Below are 12,544 nucleotides of genomic sequence, written 5' to 3'. Positions count from 1 at the left end.
GGTCAGCAGTCTACGACGCCAAAGGAGGCATAGGGGTGTGGTTAGGCTCTTTTCTTTTTTACTACGGTTAATAAAGTGAGCATTTTTTTTAAATATACAGAAGAAAGAAAGAAAAACACGCGCCCAGAGTGGGGACCGAACCCACGCCTTTCGATTACATGTCGAATGCCTTACCAACTCGGCTATCTGGGCGACTGTGTTCTCCTTCACTTTCTGGGCTATTTATATTTACTAGAAGTGTATCTGACACTTGAGGGTGGTAGCCAGCGCCACTCTGACTACACGGGGATAAGGGGACCTCCTTTTCAACCCCCGGGGCGTGACTCCAACGTCTACAGCCTGTCATGAGCGGGTAACTGGCGGGAAGCATTCGACATGCATTCGAAGGCATTCGACATGTAATCGAAAGGCGTGGGTTCGGTCCCCACTCTGGGCGCGTGTTTTTCTTTCTTTCTTCTGTATATTTAAAAAAAATGCTCACTTTATTAACCGTAGTAAAAAAGAAAAGAGCCTAACCACACCCCTATGCCTCCTTTGGCGTCGTAGACTGCTGACCTATCTGTATTTCCCCAACGAGCCCCTCATTTCCTTACTATATATATATATATATATATATATATATATAGTAATCCGTCGTTATAACAAAGTCAGCGGGACGGCGAAAAATTTTGTTATAAGCGGTATTTTAATATAAGCGGTTACTAGAGAAAACTACAGTAGTTGAGCCTTATTTGCGCCACAACTGTGAGGAATCAAGGCACAATGCGGTGAAAAAGAACTTTATTCAGGTGCAAAAAAAGGCAGTGAGCTTTGGCTGTTTCATGCTCTTGCCGGGCTTAAAGGAGCCATGAAGAGAAAACACAAGTTTGGTTCATTCAAAAGATTGTCTCGTTAGAATCACACTGACACCACTTTTAACGTAAACTTCGCTCAAATAAGCTACATAATTAGGAAAAACGGGAATGGTCATGCGACTCACCAGCTCATTTCCCGCAACAGAACCTATGATGTCACATGAGCTAAGCTCTGCGATTGGCGGAGGCTGGCAGAAGCAGGCGCAAATTAGGTAGAGCTTACAAACTAGACGAACGAGCGATTTGCGCTTAAATTTAGGGCACATTCTTTACAAAGCAATAAGAATGATGGGACAAACAGTGGAAGCTACGAAAGCACATGTAAACATAGAAGTACTGATGCGTTCTGCTGTTCGTACTGCGCACAGCATGCTTGGTTTAGCTGCACAGCACTACGGGGCTTGGGGTTGTCTCAGACGACACTGGCCGATTGACGCAAGCAACGGTGTCTTACGTGACCCCATTTGTCGAGCGAGCACTGTTTCAGGGAACGAAGATTTTCTCCCAGAACAAAAACAAGCCAGGTTTAAATGCGGGCAAAAACAAACCAAACGCTTGCCACGGTATGGTGGCGCCATCTAGGTTACGGAACGTAAAGAAACCAGGGAACAAACCAACACCACTGTACAGGGTGGAGACAACCTTTGAACGGTCCCGTGCCGCCGCAATTGGGCCAACGGGCTCAACGCGTTATTCTTTTCGTTTCCCACGAGACCTAGCAACGCGAAACAGACAATATGATTCAAACTTCTTCAGTAAACCGCGTTGCGGCGATAATTTTAGCGCGGTTTTGACACAATGACTTGCTTCGGCGGCGAGCGAGCAACCGAAAATGGCGGCGCCAGCGTATACGTATCTCTACCCTGTACGGCGGATGCGTGCATGAAGGTACTCTAGGCTGCAGAGCGGTCGGTTCCTGTGATGTCATTTGGGACCACGAAAACGCACGATTGAGCGGGAAAATCAAAATTTTAACCTAAATTGTTTAATTTCTCAGTGAATAAAGCACCGTTTGTATCCGGACAAGCGCTGGGGGCACTATAAAACACGAAATCTTTCGAATAAAACCAACTTGCATTTTCTCTTCATGGCTCCTTTAAGCAACCCCGCTCCAATTTGACCACGCAGTGACTGGCGTCCGAACGCCTCGCACACTGCAGAGCGAATGAGGAGGAGAAGGCAGTAGCCACTTTTATAGGGGGGTGGGAGCGTCACGGAACGCTACGAGAATTTCGCCTTGGAAAGCGCCGCAAATTATACAGCTCGAATCTGAGGTTGTGTTTGTTGAGCTCAAAAAAAAAAAAAAAAAAAACGATTACCCACTAAGTGTGGGTACACAGCACAATCATGAAAACTGACCGGTTTTGCACTAGGGGCTTTGCATGATTACCGGGTAATTTCTTTCCTGAGGTGTGCAGCCGTGAAGTTTGCAAAACGAGTTTTTGGGCGGCCCGGTCTCGACGACACTTCTAATTCTACGCTTCGAGTACAGTAAAGCCCGCTTATATCTAACACAGATATATCGAATTATTGCCTATATCGAACCATTGAATAATTCTGGTAAAAATGACATGCATTTAAAACTTTTGAAATCGAACGCGATTTTGCTTACAATGGAGATATCGAACTCTCCCGCGCGGGATTTTTCACCCTCCTTAGGCATGCGGCAGGCTTTCCCGCAATACATCAGCGCGCAGTGGTGGGGCGGGTGTCGCTTGTGACTCCCGCGCGAGCTCGGGTAGCTTTGGCACGTCCAAACCGGCCTGTTGCCAGCATGGAGGAAGAAAAAACCCACGGCCCACGACAGTTATCGCACCAGACCGGTATTCTGGAGGTCGTGGGTTCGGATCCCACCCGGCGGGCAATTTTTCACCACTTTCTTTCTGACGCAAAAAATTCTTCACCTGTTTCTATGACCCACCAGAACCTCCCCTTTGCTTTTTTCACCGAGCCCCTAATTTCCCATTTTCTGATTCGCTACATGCTTAGCGAGGGCCTCTGTTCTGGCAGTCTTGGTGCCAAAGGTAGCTTAAGAGGGTTCAACGCTGGGCGACCACTGTCGACATGTTGTAGACACTCGAGTCACGGCCCGGGGGTTAAAAAGAAGGTCCCCTTCACCCCGCGTAGTCCGAGTGGCGCTGGCTACCACCCCCAAGTGCAGGGAACAAAAAATACCTTAACAGAAATACCCGAGAAAGTGGTGGGGAAACAGCCCCGCCGGTAGCGTCGTGGTTATCGCAGCAGACCGGTATTCTGGAGGTCGTGGGTTCGGATCCCACCCGGTGGGCATTTTTTCACCACTTTCTTTCTGGCTCAAAAAATTCTTAATCTGTTTCTAAGACCCACCACAACCTCCCCTTTTCTTCCTGGGGTTTTCTTGACTATATATATATATATAGTCAAGAATATATATATATATATATATATATATATATATATATATATTGTTAACTTTCGCTCAGGTCGTTTTCTTCTTGAAGATGGCCGGTCGAATAATAGCTTCCGTACGATATATAGGAGAAAGCAAAAACAAATGGTTTAATTACTGTCTGGCCGGGTTTGTACAAAACTGACGCGCCGGGGCGGCGCCGTTCTTTTCGCTCACATACGCTTTCTCGCGATCCGCTCAGGTCTCTCACCACACGCTCACTCGCTGACACTCAAACGCTCGACTGCCTGGTGTTGCGACGTTGTCATCCCACCGCTGACAACCCGTCGCTGCGTACGGGAAGGCCGACCCGAGCCGAGCTCCGTCGCCTCCGACATACGTGTGGTAGCGTGGTGTGAAGAGAACGGCCAGCCGCTGTTGCAGCCGTGAAGAAGTCCAGTAGCCGTAGGCTAACGTAACTGTTTACTTCATAGCGAGAGGTGAGCCGAAGCCAAAGAACAACGCCCCGACAGGCGAGGTAACAGTACAGGACTCGAGCAGAGTGACAGCAATGATTCACTGCTCAAACAGGAATGAAAATATAGCGCTTGGGAGGGTCGTATTTATACCCCGAAAGCGCCAACGGTCAAAACAGCGTTTCCTCTAGATTGTGCACACGCCACGAGCGTCACAGACACACACAATTCTTTCCCAAGTTCGTGAGCAGTCGGTAGCAGCGGCGCACACTAAGTCCGAGAGAGGGGAGAGAGGAGGACTCCGCTGCGAACGCGGGGCTCTCGTGTCCTTGGGGCAGGTCTGGGCCTGTTGCGTCGGCACGCCATCGAATGTTGATCGCGCCGATAGATAGGCGCTAGAGATCATGGGCTTGTCGAGACGTGAAAGCATGAGTCACCGACACGCGGGGGGGCTCGCTTGAAGGCGCACCTAGTGGACGCTTCATCGCACAGCCGAGGAGTATTGAAACGAAGCCCAGCGGCGGGCCGAGGTAACAGCTTCTCCGCCGGGGATCCGAGATCTCGATGGATAAGGGTCTTCAACCGTTGTCTGAAGGGATGCTTTCGGAGAGAAGTGCTCGCCAGATGCTCGACTCCAGGCCTGGGCTGTACGACACCGTGCTGGAGCTTCACAGGGCCGGTCACTGGACGAGTAGTGGCTCGCCAAGAACGTCTCTGGCTTGGTCAGGCAAGCAACCGAACAACACAGGAAGACAGAACCGCATCGCCGGCAAGTGCGAAGACAAATCCACACTGAAGCTCTACCAGGCTTTTAGTTGCGATAAAGTACGCTAATAACTTACTGCACTAATTATGTTTTAGCCCAGCAGTACTTTAGACAAGCACACAAACTTGAAAGGTGACATTTCGCGTGATTGGAAATGTCCCACACACAAAAAACGTAAACGTAAAGGGCGAAACCTGCTCCAGGAAAAACAATGAAAGTGAGAAAGTCAGGCGCCTACAGGCGACTTCTCGCGCAGAGAGCTGCGATTTGAGCTCTCGTCATTGCCCTGAGCTTTCCCCAGTTTGTACCGCACTTTAGGTGCGCCTGTTCTCTGAAAGCGACTGCTGCGACCGCGTGAAAGGACACCGGCCGTTGTTTTCGACAAAGGTCGAGCGCGCGGAGGAGCGAGCGGAATTTTCCACCATTCATACGTTAGGCACGCACTCCTTCTTGGAGGCGGCGTTCCCTTGGCGCGATGCGAGCTCACGGCTTTACCCCTTGGCGTGCCCGCGCTGAAACACGCGCCGCAAGTACGCGCAGAAGTTTTCCCTCTCTCCTCGTTGCTCACCTTTTCGCGAAAGCGTTCGGCAAGTGAACATCGGAACGCGTTTACGTTCTCTTCTCTAGGCTGGTCGGTTCCCGACTTCGGCTCAGCCGCAGGCGACACCGGATTCTCAACTAGCTCCGCCGATGTTGGCCTATCATCGGGAGCATCAGCTAGCAGTGACAAGGTCACGAGGAGCTCTTTGGACACCTTGTAGTGCTTGTAGTTCCCAACAGTCACTTCCTCGTCGTCCCTCGCGCTTTCGGCGGCAGCCTCAGCACGCGAAGACCTAAGCGTGTTCCCGTTCTCCTTCCTCACTGCCAGAACTACACTACAACCAGGATGCCCTGTCTCAAAAGACGGCTCAGCCGCCCCAGACACCTGAGTCTCTACGAGCTCGGCTGGCCGTTGCTCGAGGTCAGCTACCTGAGCTCGTGGCAGGACGGAATCGGCTTGCTCAGTGGCGAGATCGTCATGACTCCCAACTGAACCGTGCAAACCGTTTGCTGCCTCGGCTGCGGGCTTTCCCTCCACGTCGCTCGTTTCTGCACTACCGTCCGAAGGAACAACTTCCGTTTCAGCGGACTCGTGTTGCCTTTCGGTAGCCTCGTGTTTTACGCATTCCAGCGAAACCTCGCTATCTCGCGAAGTGTTCATGTTCAGATCGGTAGCCGTTCCCAAGGCCTCCCGCGAATTTGAACCACCTGAACACTTTGCCGAGATCTCCGAAACCAACAAAGAAACGTTTCCGCTCTCAGTGGACTTACGTTGCCCTCTGTCGTCAGGCTCCGGAAATGCGCTATCTCCACTATCTCTCTCAGCCATCTCGACGCGCTGCTGGGCCGCAATCGCCGCTTCTGACTCGCGCTCCCGAGCGTCTGCTCTGGCAGCGCTGGCACGGTGCTTTCCTCGAAAACGAGATCTTTTTCTAGCAAAAATTCTAACTCTGGCTTTCTGAGCTTCGCTTTTTCGAGCAAGAGTTGAATCTCGTGCTCTAGTGCCTTACCCTCTCGTTGGAGTCTCTCTAGCTCAAGCCTCTTTCTTTCCCGTCGGATATGCCTGAGCTCGAGGTCGTACCCTCGCATCTTTTCCTCGTGTTCCTGTCTTTCTCGCTCAAGTAGAAGCTTATGTTCTCGCTTTCTTTCCTCGCGTTCCTCATGCTGGCGGTCAGCCTCTGCCTCTGCAGCCTGACGTTTCGCGGTCTCCCTGCCATTGATCCGCTCAATGCATTCCGACAGCTCCTCATCGTCAGCCCCAACAGCGAGTATGGCCTGTATCAGCTATGGCTTTCTCAGCGCGTCCGTAACACCCAAGCGCAACTCTTTTGCAAGCTCCAACAACTGCGGTTTTTTTCAACTCCTTCAAATTCATGGCCGGTCCAGAGTACTGTTTTCCCACTGCTCCAAAAATGTTTTGCGCGAATAACCCACGTGACAAAAACACACGTCCTGCCAGCTATCCTCAGAAGCCTGATAAAACTCAGTGAAGAGAAGTCCCGCACTCACCATTGACCGCCGTGAATTCTGCGAAGTCCGAAGCCGCCTCGACGTCCGAGGTGTTGGATCTCGCACCGCTGGCTCCAGGTGTTACGAAGTTGCCATCCGACCGCTGCCAACCAGTTGTTGCAACGCTGTCATCCCACCGCTGCCAACAGTTGTTGCGACCGGGTGGGCCGACCCGAGCCGAGCTCCGTCGCCTCCGACATACGTGTGGTAGCGTGGTGTGAAGCGAGCGGCCAGCCGCTGTTGCAGCCGTGAAGAAGTCCAGTAGCCGTAGGCTAACGTAACTGTTTACTGAGAGGTGAGCCGAAGCCAAAGAACAACGCCCCAACGGGCGAGGTAACAGTACAGAACTCGAGCAGAGTGACAGCAATGATTCACTGCTCAAACAGGAATGAAAATATAGCGCTTGGGAGGGTCGTATTTATACCCCAAAGCGCCAACGGTCAAAACAGCGTTCCCTCTAGATTGCGCACACGCCACGAACGTCACAGACACACACAACACTCTTTCCCGAGTTCGTGAGCAGTCGGTAGCAGCGGCGCACACTAAGTTCGAGAGAGGGGAGAGAGGAGGACTCCGCTACGAACGCGGAGCTCTCGTGTCCTTGGGGTGGGTCTGGGTCACCCCCAAGCACAGGAAACAAAAATACCTTAACATAAATATTCCAGAAAGTGGAGGGGAAAATTGCCCCGCCGGTAGCGTCGTGGTTATCGCACCAGACCGGTATTCTGGAGGTCGTGGGTTCGGATCCCACCTGGCGGGCATTTTTTCTCCACTTTCTTTCTTTCCAAATTCTATATCTGTTTCAATGACCTATCACATCCTCCCCTTTGCATTCCGAGGTTTTCTTGACTGTCAACTCTTATTTCTGTCACACACACACACACACAAATATATATATATATATATATATATATATATATATATATATATATATATATATATATATATATATATATATATATATATATATATATATATATATATATATATATGTATATATATATATATATTTATATATATTAGTTTGAAACTCTATGTCTACACCCATAGATCTCCAAATATCCCGGTCCTGTGCTAACTGTGCTAATTTACCCCCGCAAACTTATTGATCTCATCTGCCCATCTAACTGTCTGCCGCCCCGTGCCACGCTTGCCTCCTCTAGGGATTCACTCTGTTACCCTTAATGACCAACAGTTATCTTGCCTTCGCTTTACAGTAAGGCGCTACCCATGCCCATTTTTTTTTCTTTTTAATTTCTACTAACATATGTCCTTAACACGCGTTTGTTCCCTGACCCACTCCGCTCTCTTCTTGTCCCTTAACGTTACACCTATCATCTTCCGTTCCATTGTTCGGTGAGTCATCCTCAATTTAAGTTGAACCCTTTTAGTGAGCCTCCAAGTTTCTGCCCCGTAGGTGAGTACAGGTGAGGTGCAGAATTGTCGTACACTTTCTTCTTCAGGGACAATGCTAAGCTGTCATTCATTATCTGACAATGCCCGCCGAATGCACTCCACCCCATTCTTATCCTTATCTCTGCCTCATTTTTGGGATCCGGGGTCACAACTTGGCCTAAGTAGATATCGCCGCGAACCATGTATGGGTTTGTTTATTTATTGTTTGTTTTTACTGCCCGGCCACGCCCGGGTCTGTTATCTGTGTCCCAAGCCAAGCGCGTCTTCCATTCTTTATTTTTTATGCCTCACGGGCTATCTCATTCAGATAAGCAGACTGTTTCGCCCTACCGTCACTAGCCCAGAATAACAATATTTGATCTACAATGTTCTGGGTGTAAATCGGCGGTTCCAGAAACACTCGCGCCGAAAGAGAAAAGCCTGCAGAGCAGACGCCGCGGCATTCGAATCACCGACTCTCGCTTGCTCACGTCACTTTGCTGACTACTGCTTCGCCGCATGTGTATTCTTTGGGGTGTTAGGGGAGCACAAGTTCGCTCCAATAAACTTGTTTTCCTTGAAAACAACTGCGTCGTTTTTGGCTTCGTGACAATATTTTCGCTTACCACTTCCACTGCCACGCCACCTATGAGAGGTAGCTAACTTTTCATTATTTGGGAGTCTTGCCGAGTGCTCCCTTACCTACTCTGCGCCAGATTTTTAAAGTTGTTCTCTCTCTCTCTCTCTCTCTCTCTCTCTCTCTCTCTCTCTCTCTCTCTCTCTCTCTCTCTCTCTCTCTCTCTCTCTCTCTCTCGTGGTTGCGATAAGCACTAACCATCTGTCCGGTTCGCGGTGGTAGCGCAGTGATTATGAACTCGCTTTTTGTTGTCTGTGTTAATGCGCGCTAATATCTTTCCAATGACGTAAGCGCGAGCCGATTTATGGATGACTAGGGAAGGATAATTGTCGTTATATTTTGAAGCCGTGAAAAACTGTTGGAGTTCACGGGAGTTTTGATTTAATGTTGAATTATCGGGGTTTGGATGTAGTGTAGACGCATACATCGCAGGTGCCAGTGAGTAACCATATGATGTTTGCGTTGTGTTCGCGGTAGCCTATATATAACTCCGCCGCAGGTGGTGGAATTCACTACTACTTTGAGCGACAGACGTCCACATCTTTTTATGTCTTTTCGCATGCACCGCCATGGCTACTGGCACTATCAACGCACCTGGAGACGGACGTACCGTTGTTACAATTGATACTAAACTATATCGCTGGCGCTGCAATTACAATTTTCGCGCTTGTTTGTAGCTGCATACCCAGTATCATTCGTGGTCTGCGCCTCATTTCACTGTTTGCGAGGGCATCCTGGACGCTGAGGTAATGTCTTTAGCAATTTTGCTGGAACGTGTTCACGTGCTCTTCTGCCGCATCCGTGATGGTATAGCATGAATGAATGAACGCGGACACTCGTGCCATCTCGTGGTTTTGTGGGAAACCCAGGATGCTCCTTCCCGCCCACTGCTCCTGTGGCGAAAAGGAGCCGCCTGGCACGCGTGCTGCTTTCGGCCAGGAAAACGGCAACAGGAACAGACCCTTGCAATGTCGCGAGAGGTTATAACGCTTCACTTCAAAAGTAACAGGCACTGGAAAGGTGAACACGCACTCTCACCTTTCCCCCACAGTTCGAGTCGTGCCATACGCATGCTGTTGTAGTCAACCTTAAAGGTAGGCTGCGATGATGTGTTTGTGGAGTTCACCTGGGCATGGGACGGAGGTGTTCGATTTTGAAGGGTTAATTGGGTATGAGAGAGATGTCAGCATGGCGCCGAGAAGTGGCAAGGGTGTCGGATCGACTGTAGTGGTTGACCGGGTTCAGAATGCTTTAGAAGGTGCATCCGCACAGGTTACGAATGAGCTTATAGGTCGTTTAATGCCCAAGTTCGTACGTGTACAAGAGAATGAATGCGAAATTTCATGCGTTGGTAGTGACGGGGTCTAGTAAGTGACATTGCGACGTTCCACCACATACTCTTTACGCAGTGGCGTCGGACCTGTACAACTATTCCTCCCCTCGGGGAGCGGAAACTATGCTACCATACGCATAATCATAATTACCGAAATCATTATTATTGTTATTTAAATATTATCATGATCATTTATTTTCTTTGAGCACTTCTTCGGGGACTGTACAGTGGCACCACAATGATTAGTATACATAAATAATTAGAATCAACACACGAACGCAAAACCAAATCAAGTCCAATCAAATATTCATTCCACATCACAGACTCTGGGGAGCACAGTTAGAGAACCAAAGTCCCTATGTTAAGAGAAAGATGGTTAAAACGCGAAGCTTTCTCGTATGTTACCCGAGTTAGAGGGAGTTTTAAAATCCAGACTGTTCCGACCGTGTCAGAATTGCGCATTGGGATAGACGTCGGATTCATAACGCGAGGGACCCAGATTTAATTCCAAATACGAGGAGCGTTTTTTTTTCTTCTTTTCTTGAGGTGCTTGATGTGCCTTCGCTTATCATCACTATCGTTTTGTGAAAACCACTGAGTAACGTTGTCTCTCCAACGTTACTCAGTAGGTGGGCATTTGGCGCGACCAACGACGACGTCATCAGTGAGGCACAAGAAGCTTCTATGTATTTTTATTTATCAAGCAGTGTATGTATAAATAAAGGGGAAAATCACACTCCCTGCACGTTTAAAATTTGCCTCCTAGCCACGAACATACTACCAGATATGAACGTTCATGCTACCAAATGAAGGCTTACACGATGAACACTGGCAAAGCAAAACAGTTGAATGCACGGATGAGTTGAAAAAAGAAGTTATGCTATGCGTTAAAGTGTACTTGTGAGGTCAGTGAATGAATTACTAATGTTCCGGTTTAATATTTGGGGAAATTGATATTAAGTCATGTGTATTATAGTATTAGAACAAGTGTATGCACAAAGCATTATTTGTTTTAATTTTGTATCGATTATTTCTAATTTTCTTCTGTGCCATTATATTAGGAAAATTCCAGCGGGGGAATATACGAACGCATTCATATTTCGTAATATATAGCCGCACTGCTAATGTTTTTGCTGAGAACTTGTTCTAGCGTAATTATGCAGTTGGTTCAAGCCGCTTAGGGAACCGGGTCATACTGTCCAGTAAAGCTGGCTAGTATCATATGAGCCCGATACAAAGGGCAAAACCAACGTACTATTCATAATTTTGAGGCGGCATCGAATATTTGACAAGGAATACTAGCTTGTCGAATGCTTCATACGAAGGTCTTTCGATCATATACATGCTGAAGACGGGGAACGTTGAAGTCACTATTTTTACTGCGAAGCCGTGTATGTCTAACCCCCCCCCCCCCCTCTTCCCCCCCCCCCCCCCCCCCCCCCAGTTTTCATTCCGGTGAAGCTGCTTTACTCGGCGCCGCTCCTCAAGCGCCTTTGAGCGCCTGGAACACTAATGAGGCCCTCATTTTTTTCAGTGCGTAGCGGAGTTTTTTTTTTATATATATAAACAAATTGAGATGCAGGTTGCCGAAGTTTGAGCAAAAAAGGCCAGCTGAACCTATAATAATCCAACACTGGCCTATATCAAAGTTATTACAACTGTTATTCCCCTCGCCAACACCCATGCCTCGTTTAAAAGTTGCGCTATTGGCTGACAACGGCGGTAGCGCCGTTATCAAATTATTGCGGAGCATACAAAGAAGCGCGAATGGGCGTGAAAACGACCGAAAGCCGCCGCCGCCGTTGCCGCCTCAAATTCCACCTCGCTTATTATAGGTGCGAATACCTCCCGGTCGAAGGAGCCACTTGCCTGGTTGGAACGCTGAAGTGCGCAAATATTTCTTGTTCAGCTTAAAAGGCTTTCAGAGCGACATTTTCGACGGTTTCTTTTACTTCTAAGCACGCGTATACATAACCGGTTGCCGGCGATGAAGACTTGACATGCATCAATCTTCGTACCGACTCTACGCAAGTGATCCACTATTTGAAACAGGTTGCGCAGACCCCCATCATCTGCCAACGCATCCACCAGCTCCACAGCAAAATGCCATCCAAAGTGGTTGTGTCATGGGTTCCCGGTCACACCAGTATTGCAGGAAATGAACGGGCTGACTTCCTGTCACACAACTGCCCGGCCCCATCATCCCCCGCCCAGCTCCCAAGTGACCCATGGGCCACAAGAATGGCTGCAAAGGAGGATCTTCGACGCCGAACGCGTGCTCTCATACCTCCGTGTTCGGTTCCCCTCCCCCCTCAACCTTACCAGGATGGAGGAGGTTGTACTAAGAAGGATCCGACTGGGCGTGGCTCTTACTCCTGCCCGCACGAGTGAATGGAAAGGGGAGTACCGAGGGCATGTGAAATGTCCAACCTGCTCTGAGGAAACGGTTCCGGCAGACCTTCACCTCCTATTATGGACATACCCTGGGACTAAGGACGTTCGAAGGAAATGTTTGATGGCAGCAGGCCTAAATTTGCGGCAAGACACGCATTACCATCGGTGGCTCCAAGGTCCTGCCTATATACCATTCCTCGCTGGACTATATCCGGGAGGCCAACCTAGTTTCCTGGGTATAGATCGGACCAGCTTAGTGTCTACTAAGCCTT

At 49.0% G+C, this 12,544-nt stretch overlaps 1 non-coding gene across 1 annotated transcript; it reads right to left on the bottom strand.

Annotated features, from left to right (window-relative positions):
• Positions 1-120: 120 nt before the first annotated feature.
• Positions 121-192, bottom strand: Trnat-ugu (transfer RNA threonine (anticodon UGU)). Its single transcript has one exon. It is a non-coding gene; the product is annotated as a tRNA-Thr (tRNA).
• Positions 193-12,544: the final 12,352 nt, after the last annotated feature.

This window comes from Haemaphysalis longicornis, unplaced genomic scaffold (assembly GCF_048455015.1).
Source record: "Haemaphysalis longicornis isolate Haplotype H1 unplaced genomic scaffold, Haemaphysalis longicornis Haplotype H1 scaffold_4, whole genome shotgun sequence".
NCBI lineage: Eukaryota > Metazoa > Arthropoda > Arachnida > Ixodida > Ixodidae > Haemaphysalis > Haemaphysalis longicornis.
The sequence above is the reverse complement of the archived record's forward strand: the minus strand, read 5'-3'. Positions and strand labels throughout refer to the sequence as shown.